Here is a 12,347-nt window from a genome sequence, read left to right on the forward strand (position 1 = left end):
TTCCCAGCCCTCAGCTCCCACTCTTGTCTTCCAGGTCCTTGTGGTACCGCCAGCTGCAGACCCCCAGCCCAAGGGGACCAGTTGCCCTCCTTCCCTGCTGGACGGAAGTCAGAAGCCAAGCTTTCTCCCACCCTCTGTGGGCCACAAGTGCACTCACAACTCTCACACACAGGCACACCACACATGCCACACAGGCATGCACCACACGCACAGGCACGCACACCACACACAGACATGCACGCAGGCACACACACCACACAGGCATGACCACACGGCATGCACCACACACACACCACACGCACAGGCACTGCAAGGCGCACACCACATGCACCGGCACACCAGCATGCACGCACCACACACACAGATGCACGCACACACTCTCTGCGTATCTGAGCGCGCCCCTCGCACTGGGTCTTACCTTGCACCTTCTTCAGGATTTTATATGTGAAGAGATTTTTATATAGAGACTTTTTTCTTTTTTTTTTTTTTCCAAAAACACTTTGTACTTTTCAAAAAACAATTCCTGGTGGCCGTGTGCCTCCCCCACTGGCTCTCCTCTGTCCCCAGCCTCCTGCTGGGGCTCTGGGCCTGTGGCCCCGCCCTGGGGTCTGGCAGTGGCCATGGCCAGGTTTGACTCTGGTGGGACAGGCAAGGAGCCAGCCACCCTCCTCCTACCCTACCTCCCACTAATTACTTCCTTTCGGGGGGAGGGGGGCCCACACCCTGGGACATGGACAGAGGGAGCTGGCCTCTGTCTCGGCCCCACCTCTTCCCCAAGCAGGGTGCTGGGCGTGGAACTGCTGGAGCTGCTCCGTGAAGGCGTTTCTTTCCCGCTCCATCAGCCCTCTTAACTTAATAAAATGTTCCTGCAGCCCTGGTGTCCTGGATGGCTGGGCAGGGCGGGTTCCAAGATTGGGGTTTCTTAACTCCCTGCCCCAAGCACTCCACCCTTCCTGGAGGGTGGGGCTGAGCGTCTAGTTCTTCCACTAAGCGATGCTTTGCAGCTCTGCGTGGGGTTTACAGGTGGGCACCGCCACCACCATCAGACAGCTTGTCAGAAGCACCAAGTCCAGGGCTGACCCGGCCTGCCGACTCGGAGTCTGCGCTCTAACACAGTCCCGGGAGGTTCATAGCACCTTGAGGTCTGGGAAGCCTTAGGGTGGGCAATGCCAGCTGGAGCTGAGGCCGCCCCTGACTGACCTTGGGCAAGTCACTTCCGAGCCTCTCCAGCAAGTGGGAGCCTTTTATTCCCAGTCCTATTTTAAGGCTGTGCCCAGACGTCATGTTCAGCCCTGGGGTGGGGGCAGTGGATGTGGGAAGAGGCCCCTTCGTGAGTTGTAGCAGACAGGCTGGCTGGCCGGCCAGTTTCAGAGCTGTGGCGAAGGCGACAGAGCCAGCCTCACCCTCACGGCTGTCCCGGTCAGTACTCGGGCTCCTCAGGCCAGGCACTGGGTGCACGAGGTAAACAAGGACGGGCCCTGCCCCTCCCGAGGCTGCTGAAATTGGTCACATCAGGTCCTAGAAGGCTGAGGGAACCCTGAGGAGACTTCGACCCAGCCTGCAGGTCAAAGGGTTTTTGGAGGTGGCTTTGAGAGAAGACTTCCAGATGAAACATCAGGAAGCCCACTGCAAGGAAGCCAACAGCACGAGCAAACGCACTGCTAACAGCCTGGTGTGTGCAGGGAAAGGCCCACAGGGGAGCCGCCTGCGGGGGCTGGGGAAAGGGCTTGGTTCTCTTGCCAGCAGTGCGTCTGAGAGTGGACATGGGGTGCAGTTCCCGCCATTGAGATGCCAGGGGAAGTCTTGGTTGGAGCTGGATGGCCAGAGAGAGTCATCCAGGAGGACTTCCTGGCTCTTAAAAAGGATCACAAGGAAGGCAGGCTTCTCTCCTGGCCTTCGGGCTGCTGGGTGAAGTCCCTGCACTGCTGTCCTGCTGTCTCATCAAATACGCTACTGATGGCCCAGCAGAAAGAGCCAGGACCCCTGAGCCAACAAGTCACCCGGCCTCGGTGCTATCCTGCCTTAGGACTTCTTATCTCATGAGATAAGGAGCATCCTGGAGCCACTGGGAGATGGGGTGCCTGCCACTGGCAGCCTCAGTATCCAGAGAGGCGATGCAGATCCCTGCCCAGACTTGCTGTACTCTCCTTCCTCCCACCAGCCCTCCTGGGCAGCCCTCAGTGCCACGCTCTGCCTCTATCCCTCCCTCAGCCAGCTCGGGGCTTCCCGTCCTGCACCTGGGCTGAGGCAGCACCCTCCTCACCAGCTCTCTCCCACCCTCCCCAGGGCCACTTGGACCAGCTGAAAAATCAGGCCAATGTGAAAAGGTGCTCCACTTTGAGATACTGCTCCTCACCTACTAGAACAGCTCAAATGAAAAGGACTGGTGACCCCACGCGTCCGCGAGGGTGTGGGGACCTGGGATCCTCACACGCTGCCAGCAGGAGCGCTCTTCCTGCCACCACGGTGGGCGGCGGTTCAGCAGGTTCGGAGGAAGTGGAACACACGTCTAACCTGTAGCCTAGATTTCTGCTCTGGGCATATACACCCAAGAGCAAGGAGTGCTCAGGACCACGAAATGGCCAGAATACTACTATTCTTATCAGCCCTATGTGTAGCTGTCCAAGTCTGAACACCGTACACATGTCCATCAACAGCAGAATGAGTAAGTAAACGGTGCTGTGCTCACACCGTAGATCACGTACTGTATGGCCACGGAGCAGAATTACTGCCATGCGCAACATCACGATGCGTCCTCGGGCGTAATGTGGGGAGAAAGAAACCAGCCACAAAGGGCACGTGCTGTACAGTTCCCCTTACATGAGGCTCAAGGACGGGCAAAACCATCACCATGGTGATAGTCATCCGAACGGGAAGGGGGTACCTCCAGCCTGGGCGGGGGGACTCACATTGACTTGCAGAGGGCACAGGGGAGCTTTCTGAGTGTGAGATGTTCCATTGATCTGGGCAGCGGTCATGTGGGTGTGCACACATGTGAAAATGTACCATGCTGTACACTTAATGATTTGTTCATTTGACTGTGAATCATCTTTCAAAAAAAAAGCTAGGGTTCCAGCAGGTGCCCGGGTGAGCCACCTGGGGAAAGCCCCAGTAACCTGTCACCCAGGGAATTTGGCAAAAACCGCAAGGCGTGGCTGCCGGGTCTCGGGGCAGCCAGGCATGTCCTATGGAAAGAGCGTAGGCTGGGGTATCAGACGAGCCAGCCTGGGTTCAAGCCCCAACTGCCGCCTCCAGCCGGCTCCTTGAACCTCACGGTCACGTCCCTCGCTGGGCTGTATTTCCGTATCTGGTAAGTGGGGACCCCGGTGTCCGTGGGGACCCCAGAAGGGGGTTAGGTGTTGAATTACCAGATGTTTCAACTGTCCACTTCTGTGTGACCAACTGCTGCAAACTTAGTGCCTTAGACTAAGTCTTTTATTATCACGCATGGTGCTGTCCCTGGGAGCAAATGGGCAATTTTCTTGGTGGGGTTTTTTTTTGGGGGGGGGTGTTGCACTCTCTGTTACATGGTGGCTGGAGTCCTCCGAAGGCTCCTCTGGGTTAGACATTCAAGAGGGCTTCTTCATTCACGCATCTGGTACCTCCGCTGGGGTGACTGTGACGGGGACACCTGCAGGTCTGTTTCCCCACGTGGCCGCTTTGTTGGCTAGCTTGGGCTTCCGCACAGCCTGACAGTCAGTCTCAAGTCTGACCTCTTACCTGGTGGTTGACCACCCAGACAAGGCGAGTTTCCAGAGACCCAGCTGGAATGACCAGCTTCTGATGACTTAGGCTGGGAAGTGCTATGGCGTCGCTTTCATCACATTAGTCAAAACCAGGTCACAGGGCCAGACCAGACTCAAGGGGAGGGGACAACAGCAGGGCAAGAATGCTGGGAGCCATCTTGCTTCTCTGAGCTCCTGCTTCTGCTGCTCCCTCCCCTCCTCCTCCTCCTCCTCCTCAGCCTCCTTCCTGAATCCTCTCCTCCTGCCCAGCCCTCTAGTGTTGGGGCTGTCAGAGGTGGGGGTGGTATCTTCAGCTCTCCTGTCTCCCATGTGTTCTCCTGTGACGGCCCTCATATCTCGTCCTTGGCTTTTCTCTGTCTCCGGCCCAGACCTTTCTCAGGAAAGGCAGTCTCAGTCAGTCTCAAGTTCACTATCAAGACCCTGTTTCCTCTCCAACCTGCTCCCCTTCGGTTACAAGAAGCCACAATCAGCACAGACCAGGCAGCAAACCCAGCCTGGGAGGTCAGGGGAGGCTTCCTGGAGGAACAGGCGCTGGAGCTGAGCAGGAACTAGCTGGGCTAGGAGGCTGGAGAGCGTATTGCGGGTTGAATGAGTATCATGTTGAAAGTCACTTATGATGGGACAGTAAAGCCCTTTCAGGGACAGAGCAGCTGGGTTTGGCGACAGTTTGAAGAGTGTAGAGGGGTCCAAAATGAGGCCAGAGGGGCAGGCTGGAGCTAGAATCTGACCCACAAAGAGGTGGGGGCTGTGGGTCCAAGCTCTAGCTTCGTGCTGAACCCAGTGCAGAGCCACTGGGGAACTGCGGGGGCACGGCCTGGCTCAGGACACAGTCCAAGGACAGGAGTGTGGATGTCATCGGTGAAGGCCCTGAGTGTCAGGCTCCGAGGTGGGACGTGGGGAGAAGAACAGAACTCCAAGGAGGAGCAGAAGGTGGGTTCACAGGAGCTTGAGGGAATGAATGCTTCAGGAAGGGAATGGCCAGCAGGGGCTGGAAGAAAAGGCCCTCGAGTCCACTGAATGTCCTTGAGCCACAGAGGGGCTCGTCACTTCCTTATCACCAGCGAGTCAGGTTTACTCCACCTCCCTTTTCTCCTACCTAGAGCTCCGGTCACCCCAGCCCTAGCCTATCCAGGGGGCTCCCTGACCACCCAGCCCTCTCAGCCCCGGGGACCTACAGAGCCTCTGGGTGGGTAGGGAATAATGTCATCCCAGAGCTGTTCCCTCTCAGAAAGCACTGCTAATGCAGACCCCCACCCCCTTTCCTCCTAAATGCCCTCGTTTATACCCCTGCCCCTTCCCGCCCTCCCTCACCAGGCACAGGCGCGTGGGGGGCAGGGGAGGGAGGAACAGGAGCTCAGGCCCGGGGTCAGACAGCTCTCCGCCTGCATCCTCATCCTCGTTCTGCAGATTGGGTGCGTTGTGTGGCTTTCCTGTGCCTCCGTTTCCCCTTCTGTCAAGTGGGGGTCGCAGTGCATGTGCCTCCCAGAAACATAGTAAAGATCAGAAATGACCTCGCAGGTGTAAGATGCCGAGAAGAATGCCTAGGACCTCTCAGGGCCAGACAAGTGTTACCTGTCATCACTGCGGTGGCAGTTGTCATGGGCGGTTAGGAGGATTAAATGAAATTATGGAAGTAAAATGCATGGCACGGGGCCAGGAATACAGGAGCTACGCGTTTAGTCAGGAGTTAGCTGGATGCCCCTGCCCCCACCACCCCCCAAACTTGGTCCAAACCCCAAACTCACAACCTGTGAGAATCCAGGCCCCTTCCTTCCACTTTGGCAGGTGCCCACCTGTCACTTCCTGAGACCCCCTTTCCCCTGGGGCAGGTTGTGTTTCCAGGTGCAAAGTCAGACCCTTCAGGGGTCTCTCTCCACATCTTACCCCTTGCACCATCTGGACCCCTGGCTGGTGGGGGGCCCCGAGCAGTCTGGGAGGATCCAGCCCCCACGCCCTGGCCAGCTGCCCTTTCCTGCTCTTGGATGGAGCTGCTTATCCTGGTTCCCGTGGCCACGTTCAGCCTCTTCCCCGGGGCCCAGACGCCGGTTTCCCCGCTGTCCCTTTGGCACATCACCAGTGTGAACTTTCTAAAGCAGAGAGCTGGTGGTTGTTTCCCTTCCTGGAGCCCTGCCTACCCCCTGCTGCCTTTGGTCTTGGCACACGAGCCCCTCAGCCGACCTGGCCCCTTCTCCCTGCTCCTTCAGGCTCCCTGGGATCCAGGCTTCCACCAGCAGCTCCCGAGGTACCCGGCCATGTACTCATCTGTCCTCACTGTTCTCCTCCATATGCACCTGCCCACTCCCTGCCCCTCGCCAGATGGTGTGGGAACTCTGCTCAGTCATCATCTGCCACCTCCAAGCAGCCCTCCAAGATCCTTCAGATTGGGCTAGATAACTGCTCTGAGTTCCACAGCCCCTCCACTTGACATGCTGTTCCCACATAGTTCTCCCCCCAGACTTTGAGCCCCCTGAGGTAAGGGGCCCTTTGTGACTCACTGTTTCCCCAGGGCCCAGCAGAGACCACATGGAGTCTCAGTGGGATGTGTGTTTGTTGATTGACTGACTGACTTAGTAACAGGAAGTGAATGACTACCCAGCCAGACACCCTCTGGGAAGGGCATAGCTGCAGCCCCACCTTGACGCCAAATGGCAAAGGGCCTGGTCTCCCCATAAACCAGTTGGGAAGTCCAGCTGCCAGCCTGAGAGGCTAGGAGCTGAGGGCGTTTCCGGTGCATGAAGAGGCCAGGTTGTAGCTGTGGGTCAGCCCTGTCATCCCACCGTCTCAGCTGGGCTTCACAAGGACCCGAGGGCTCTCGGTCCCAGGGAGGGAGAAACTTGCTTTGATGGAGCTTTGGCCGTGAGTAAACTTTACAGACGCCATCCAGTGATGCTCATTATCACCCTGTGAAGTCCCCGTTGCAGTCCCCATTTACAGAGGAGGAAACTAAGGCTCAGGGAGGGGACGTGACTCACCAAGGTCAATCACTGAGTGACTCACCTCAGCGCATCTGGTTCCGGAGTCCAAACCCCTTTACTCAGGCCGCCCACCCTAACAGGAAAAGCACCCCCTTCTGTGGAGCCCTGACTGTGTGCCAAGCCCGGCAATGAGCATTCATGTTCGTTAGTTCCTTCCATCCCAGCACAGCCCAGCGAGGGAGGTGTGGATGGACCACTGCCTAGGCCAAGGGCCAGCACTTGGAGCAGCAGGGCCACCTGGTCACCAAGCTGCAGTCCAGAGCTGTGCAGGTGGCCTCCTGAGCTGACCCAGGGTCTCTCTCATTGAGGACTGCCAGGACACCAGGTGGCTTGAGTCCCCACGTGGGCTGTCGGTATGGGGAGACGTCTGGGGGCACCTCTGCGGGGCTAACTCGGATGGACCACCTCCACACTTCCACCCCAGTTCCCCTAGTAAAGCAGAACCAAAGCTTACTCCTAAGGGGGCCAGGAAGGCCAGAGGCCCCCAGAAACGACAGGAGGGTGTGCCAGGGGTTCCCGCATCATTGGCTGGCCCTCACCCCTTCACCATCCTGAGGCTCCAGGCTCCCCATGTGTCATGGAGGCGCCAACCACTGTCTTCCCAAAGCTCCAGCAGCACTGCTCCCTGCCTAGACCCTCACTCCCACTCCCTCGGTTCCCAGGCCAGACCCTCCCCAGCTCGGCCACCCTGGACCCAGTCGGCCGCACTCTGAGACCATGGCTCAAGGAGACCAGCGGCCACCTCTGTGCTTCCACCTCCCCTGTCAGTGCAGCCGAGGGTGTGCGTCCCAAAGACTGTCCCCTGGGCCTGAGCCCTGGTGTGGTCACCCACTAGCCCCGTGACCTCAGCTAAGGCATCTCCAGAGCGAGGTCCCCACGTCAGGAGTGGGGCAGCTGGCTGCACTGGCCCGGTGAGTCTCAAAGGTGACTAATGGTGGACACACTTCACCAGCAGTGTGACCAGACTGCGTGGAGATGGAACAGCTGAGGGGCTGCCCAGAGACCTGCACGTGGCGGCGGCAGCGGCGACCCTCTGGACTCCGGCAGATGCTCACGTTCTCCTGTTTCCTTAGAAGACAGACCCGCGGGTGTCTCCAGCCCCACACCCAGGGCGCCCCCACAGCCCAGGGCCCAGCCTCACGCACTCTCTCACCCCTTTACTCACTCCTCCATGCACGGACCCATGCCTCCAAGGAAAGTCCGATCTGCATCATCGTAGCGCTGGAAGCAGGTGGTGTTTAAGTGGCTTCCCCACCCTGGCACCAAGCACTTCCTAAAGCAGGGAGGACGTTCTCCACATGCTGATGCGGGGAGATTGCCAAGCTGTGCTGTGAAGTACACAAAGCCAGGTGCGGGAGCGAGCGTGGGACGCGGCACTACCGCTGCAAAGGCAGGTACTGAGTGGCCTGTGTGTGTGCGAGCTTAAAACCCCCCTGGAAGGAGCTGCACCCACACACGCACGCGTGCACGCACACACCCCCAGAGTGAGAAAACCCAGTGTGGAGGGGCCCTGGACACGCAAGGACCTGGAACAGCAGCTGCCTCCGACAGCAGACAGGGAGGCTGGGGGACAGGGGTGGCGGGACATTTGCTTTGACATTATACTCTTTCACACATTCCAAATTCTTTCCCAGGTGCATGTGAGCTCTATTCCAAAATAAATAAAAGTTAAAAAAGAATGGGATAGCCCCAAAGGGAGCGTGGTATGGAGACCACAGCCGGAGCCCAGCGTGGGGTTCGTGGTCTGGTTCTGCCGTGTATCTGTTCTGGCCAATCGCCCTCCGAGGCCTCGTTTCCTCACCTGAGATTAACAAGTGGGATTAGAGTGAGGTCAGAGGGTGCCGCTCCGGCACACGCCTGCCCCGGCAGCCATGCCTGTGATGGCAGCTGTTATCACTCCTATTAGTGTGCCAGGCAGGCCTGTTGCAAGCACCTGCGTGACACAGATGCAAAGGGACACACCCTCATCCCCTCCCACTGCGAGACAACAACAACCAGGGAAGACTGATGACGCAGCTGACCAGCGGAGGAGCCAGGGCAGGCCGCCTGAAGAGGGGAGGACACCCCACCGAGTCTCCCAAGATAAGCGGGGGTAAGGGGGTAATCGAGACACTGAGGTCAGGAAGGGCGCTCTAGGCCAGAGGAGCAGGCCAGACACACCTGTAGCCACGTCACGTAAACAAGAGTTGTAGACACACGTGACCATGAATACCTGTGCACACACCCGCCCCATCCTATACACGCACACCTGCTCACATACACAGCCCACGTGTTTGTACACGCTCGGTGCCCGCAGGCCCGGTTGACCATGCAGGGCAAGGCAGCCCTGCGGTCAGGAGTGCAGGCCAGGGAAGGACTGCTGGCTGCCTGTGTGGCCTCAGGCAGTCACTCACTCTCTCTGTGCTTCAGTTTCCGGGGGGTCCCAGTGCCAGCCTCATGGGGACGTGGTGAAGGTTACGCCAGGCAGTTCCTGCAGGGTTCTGAGAGCACTGTTTGGTAGATTTTCGTTGTTATGCTAGAGCCACCGGGTCAGAGGCCAGCTGCTCTGGATGGACAGAAGGCCTCAGGGTCTTGGTGTGGGTTCGTAGCCTGGGAGCCCCTTTAGAGCCAGCTGTGACGGTGTCCCTGCACCCAGCACAGTGCCTGGTGTTGGGCACGAGGTCTGGCTCCTAGCAAGAGTGGCAGGGCAGTGTGAACAAGTGGCTGCCTAGTATCTGAACATTACAAATAGAATTGTCTTGGGATTGTTTATTTCACCTTCATCTCTCCTCTGGCCTTGGAGTTTCATGAAGATGGGGCTCGTGTCTGGTTTGTCTTTGTTTCTGGCACCCGATTCTGGCAAAGAGCGATCATCAGTGAATGACTTAGGATATATTGGCTGCAAGTGGCAATAACAGTAGTTTAAACAAGAAAGGCATTTCTTTATCTTACCCAGAAAAATCTGGAGGGAGGCATCCCAGGCTGAGCCACTGTATCTGGCATCCAGACTCCTTGTATCTTTATACCCAGGACCTAGACTCCATCATGCACAGCCTCCATTCATAAGTGCACCACATGGTCCAAGACGGCTACTCTAGCTCAAGTCAACACATCTTCATCCCAGCCAGCAGGTAGAAAAAGTGAAAGGAAGAAGAGGCAAAGAGCCTATGCCAGCCCTCTATTACGAAAGCACCAGCATGGCCCTGGCCAAGTATTTCGTTGGTTGGAGCGTTGTCCTGATGGGCCAGGGTTGTGGGTTTGATCCTCGGTCAGGGCACATACAAGAACGAACCAGGGACGCATCAATAAGTGGAACAACAAATCAGTGTTTTTTCCTCTCTGTTTCTCTCTCTGTCTCTCCTTTCCTCTCTCTAAAATCAATAAATAAACATTTAAAAAAGTGTTATTTACTGTAAAATTGAGGTATACTAATTTTTGGAAGTGAGAAAAAGCAGATGAACTACATTTTTTTTTAGAGTCATCAGTATATCAACCACCTCACCTGCATTCATGTGTTGACTATCCTGTCAGACGCCTGCAATCTTGTGCACACACATAACTACGCACACTCACACTTCTTTTAATGTAAAATTTACACACTGTTCATGGGATCACACCGCACATGCGCTACTTGAAAACCTCAACGTGCTAAAAATGACCCTGTTGAAATACAACTTTCTCACCCCTGGACGTACCAGCGTCTCTCCATGCTACCGAACTGGAGAGCCCTGCCGTTCGTCCCGGCCTCCCGAGACTGACACGGCCTCCATGAGGCCCGCTCTGACCGTTTCACACAGAAGTTTCTCCCAATGTTTCTAGGATTAAAAATAATGCTGAAGTTAACATCCTCGTACACAAATACTTGTGTGACTTTCTAGTTGTCTGAAAACTTTTGGTCTCTCAAACAAACCACGTTCAGGAAGAAGAGATTCCCACATTTTAAGAAATGAAGCAAAGCCATGTGAAACTGCCAGTCGGAGCTGTGGCTCAGCAGGAGAAAAGCTACTGTTCCCACATTGAGTCGACAAGAATATTAGACAGAAGTAAAGACGCTTAACACACTTGTGAGTCTCTGCTGCCTTACTGCGGGCGAACACGCCGTTCCTGTCCCCGTGTCCGAAACACCAACAGGCGTGGTGCTAACTAGTACTTAAACCTCACTGATCGTGTCAGACACTCTTCTACGTGAGTCATTTATTGTACGCATATCACATACACATATATTTACATAATGCGTGCACGTTTAGTCTGCGTGAAATCTCTACAAGGTAGGTGCATTATCCTGTTTACAGGGGAGGAAACTGAGGTACAGAGAGGGCAGCCTGGCAAGAGTCTCACACCAGTAAGTGGTAGGGCTGTGATTTAAACCCATGTGGGCCTTGGCTGGTGTGGCTCAGTGGATTGAGTGCTGACCTATGAACCAAAAGGTTGCTGGTTTGAGACCTGGTCAGGGCACTTGCCTCAGTTGTGGGCCAGGTCCCCAGTAGGGGGCGCATGAGAGGTGACCACACATTGATGTTTTCCTCCTCTCCCTCCCTTCCCTCTCTCTAAAAATAAATAAAATATTAAAAAATAAATAAACAACTTAAGTACCCTTGAGCAAAGGGACCTAAACCTTTCTAAAGCAGCCACAGTGAGAGTTTGTGCCTACTCCTACCTGGGAGTCGTTCTTTGCTCCCAGACAGCACTAAGGCATGTTTTGAACACCTGCAGGAAGTGACACCAGCTAGATTTAGGCCCCAGTTGGGCATGGCCTTTGCCAGATAGCAGCCAGGCCTGGCAAGCAGGCCTCCCTGCCATGCTGGGCATCCAAGCCTCGGCTCTGGGGCCCTGTGGCCGCTGGTGCTGGTCAGGGTCCCAGTGAACGCACAGCGGCGCGGGGTAGAAAGGCAGTGTTTGCCTACGTACTTTGCAGCTATAAGAGGTTGTGATTCTAGTATTTCATAGTTCACGATTCTAACCTAAGTGAGAATTCTACTGTGAGTATGGAATTCTCAGCTTTCATAATTTGATTATTCTGAATTCTTTGATTCTGGATGTCTTTGTCTTGTTTTTTAAAAGATTTTACTTATTTATTTTTAGAGGGGAAGGGAGAAGAGAGGGAGAGAAACATTGATGTGTGGTTGCCTCTTGCACGCCCCCTACTGGGGAACCTGGCCCGCAACCCAGGCATGTGCCCTGACTGGGAACTGAACTGGTGACCTTTGGTTCGCAGGCTGGCACTAAATCCACTGCCCCACACAAGCCAGGGCTGTCTTTTATTCCCAAAAGCTGGGGTCATAGTTCCTTCCTCGGGGCAGTCAGGACATGGGCTGCCTGGAGGCCATCAGCGTTGCTGGGCAGCTGGTTCCAGTGTCTCATGGGCAGGCAAAGGACCACAACCTGTGTGCTTTGCTATCTCTTCCTGGAACCCCTGGTCTTGTCTTGTTTTGTGTGTTGCTCCCAGGATACCCTAGTTCCCCCACCTGGGGACCCCTCCTTACCACGTCCTCCCCAAGATGGGCTCTTGCTCACACAAGGGGCCCCAAGGTCAAACTCAGCTGACCTCTTCAGTAGCAGGGTACGTGTCCCGAGGGGTTAGGGGAGCAGCTGGTACTGATGTTGGGCGTCACTGCTCTATGGAAAGAGAAACACAAACCACCTTCCC

General features: G+C 56.0%; 1 protein-coding gene across 3 annotated transcripts in view; it reads left to right on the forward strand.

Annotated features, from left to right (window-relative positions):
• TRIOBP (TRIO and F-actin binding protein) overlaps nucleotides 1-871 on the forward strand; it is a 52,353-nt gene extending 51,482 nt beyond the window's left edge. For all 3 annotated transcript variants that reach the window (XM_045187003.2, XM_053919552.2, XM_053919553.2), the window contains one exon: nucleotides 35-871. The gene's annotated coding sequence lies outside the window, so the exon portion shown is untranslated. The remainder of the gene's footprint in view (nucleotides 1-34) is intronic.
• Nucleotides 872-12,347: the final 11,476 nt, after the last annotated feature.

This window comes from Desmodus rotundus, chromosome 3, assembly GCF_022682495.2.
Source record: "Desmodus rotundus isolate HL8 chromosome 3, HLdesRot8A.1, whole genome shotgun sequence".
In the NCBI taxonomy this organism is placed as follows: domain Eukaryota; kingdom Metazoa; phylum Chordata; class Mammalia; order Chiroptera; family Phyllostomidae; genus Desmodus; species Desmodus rotundus.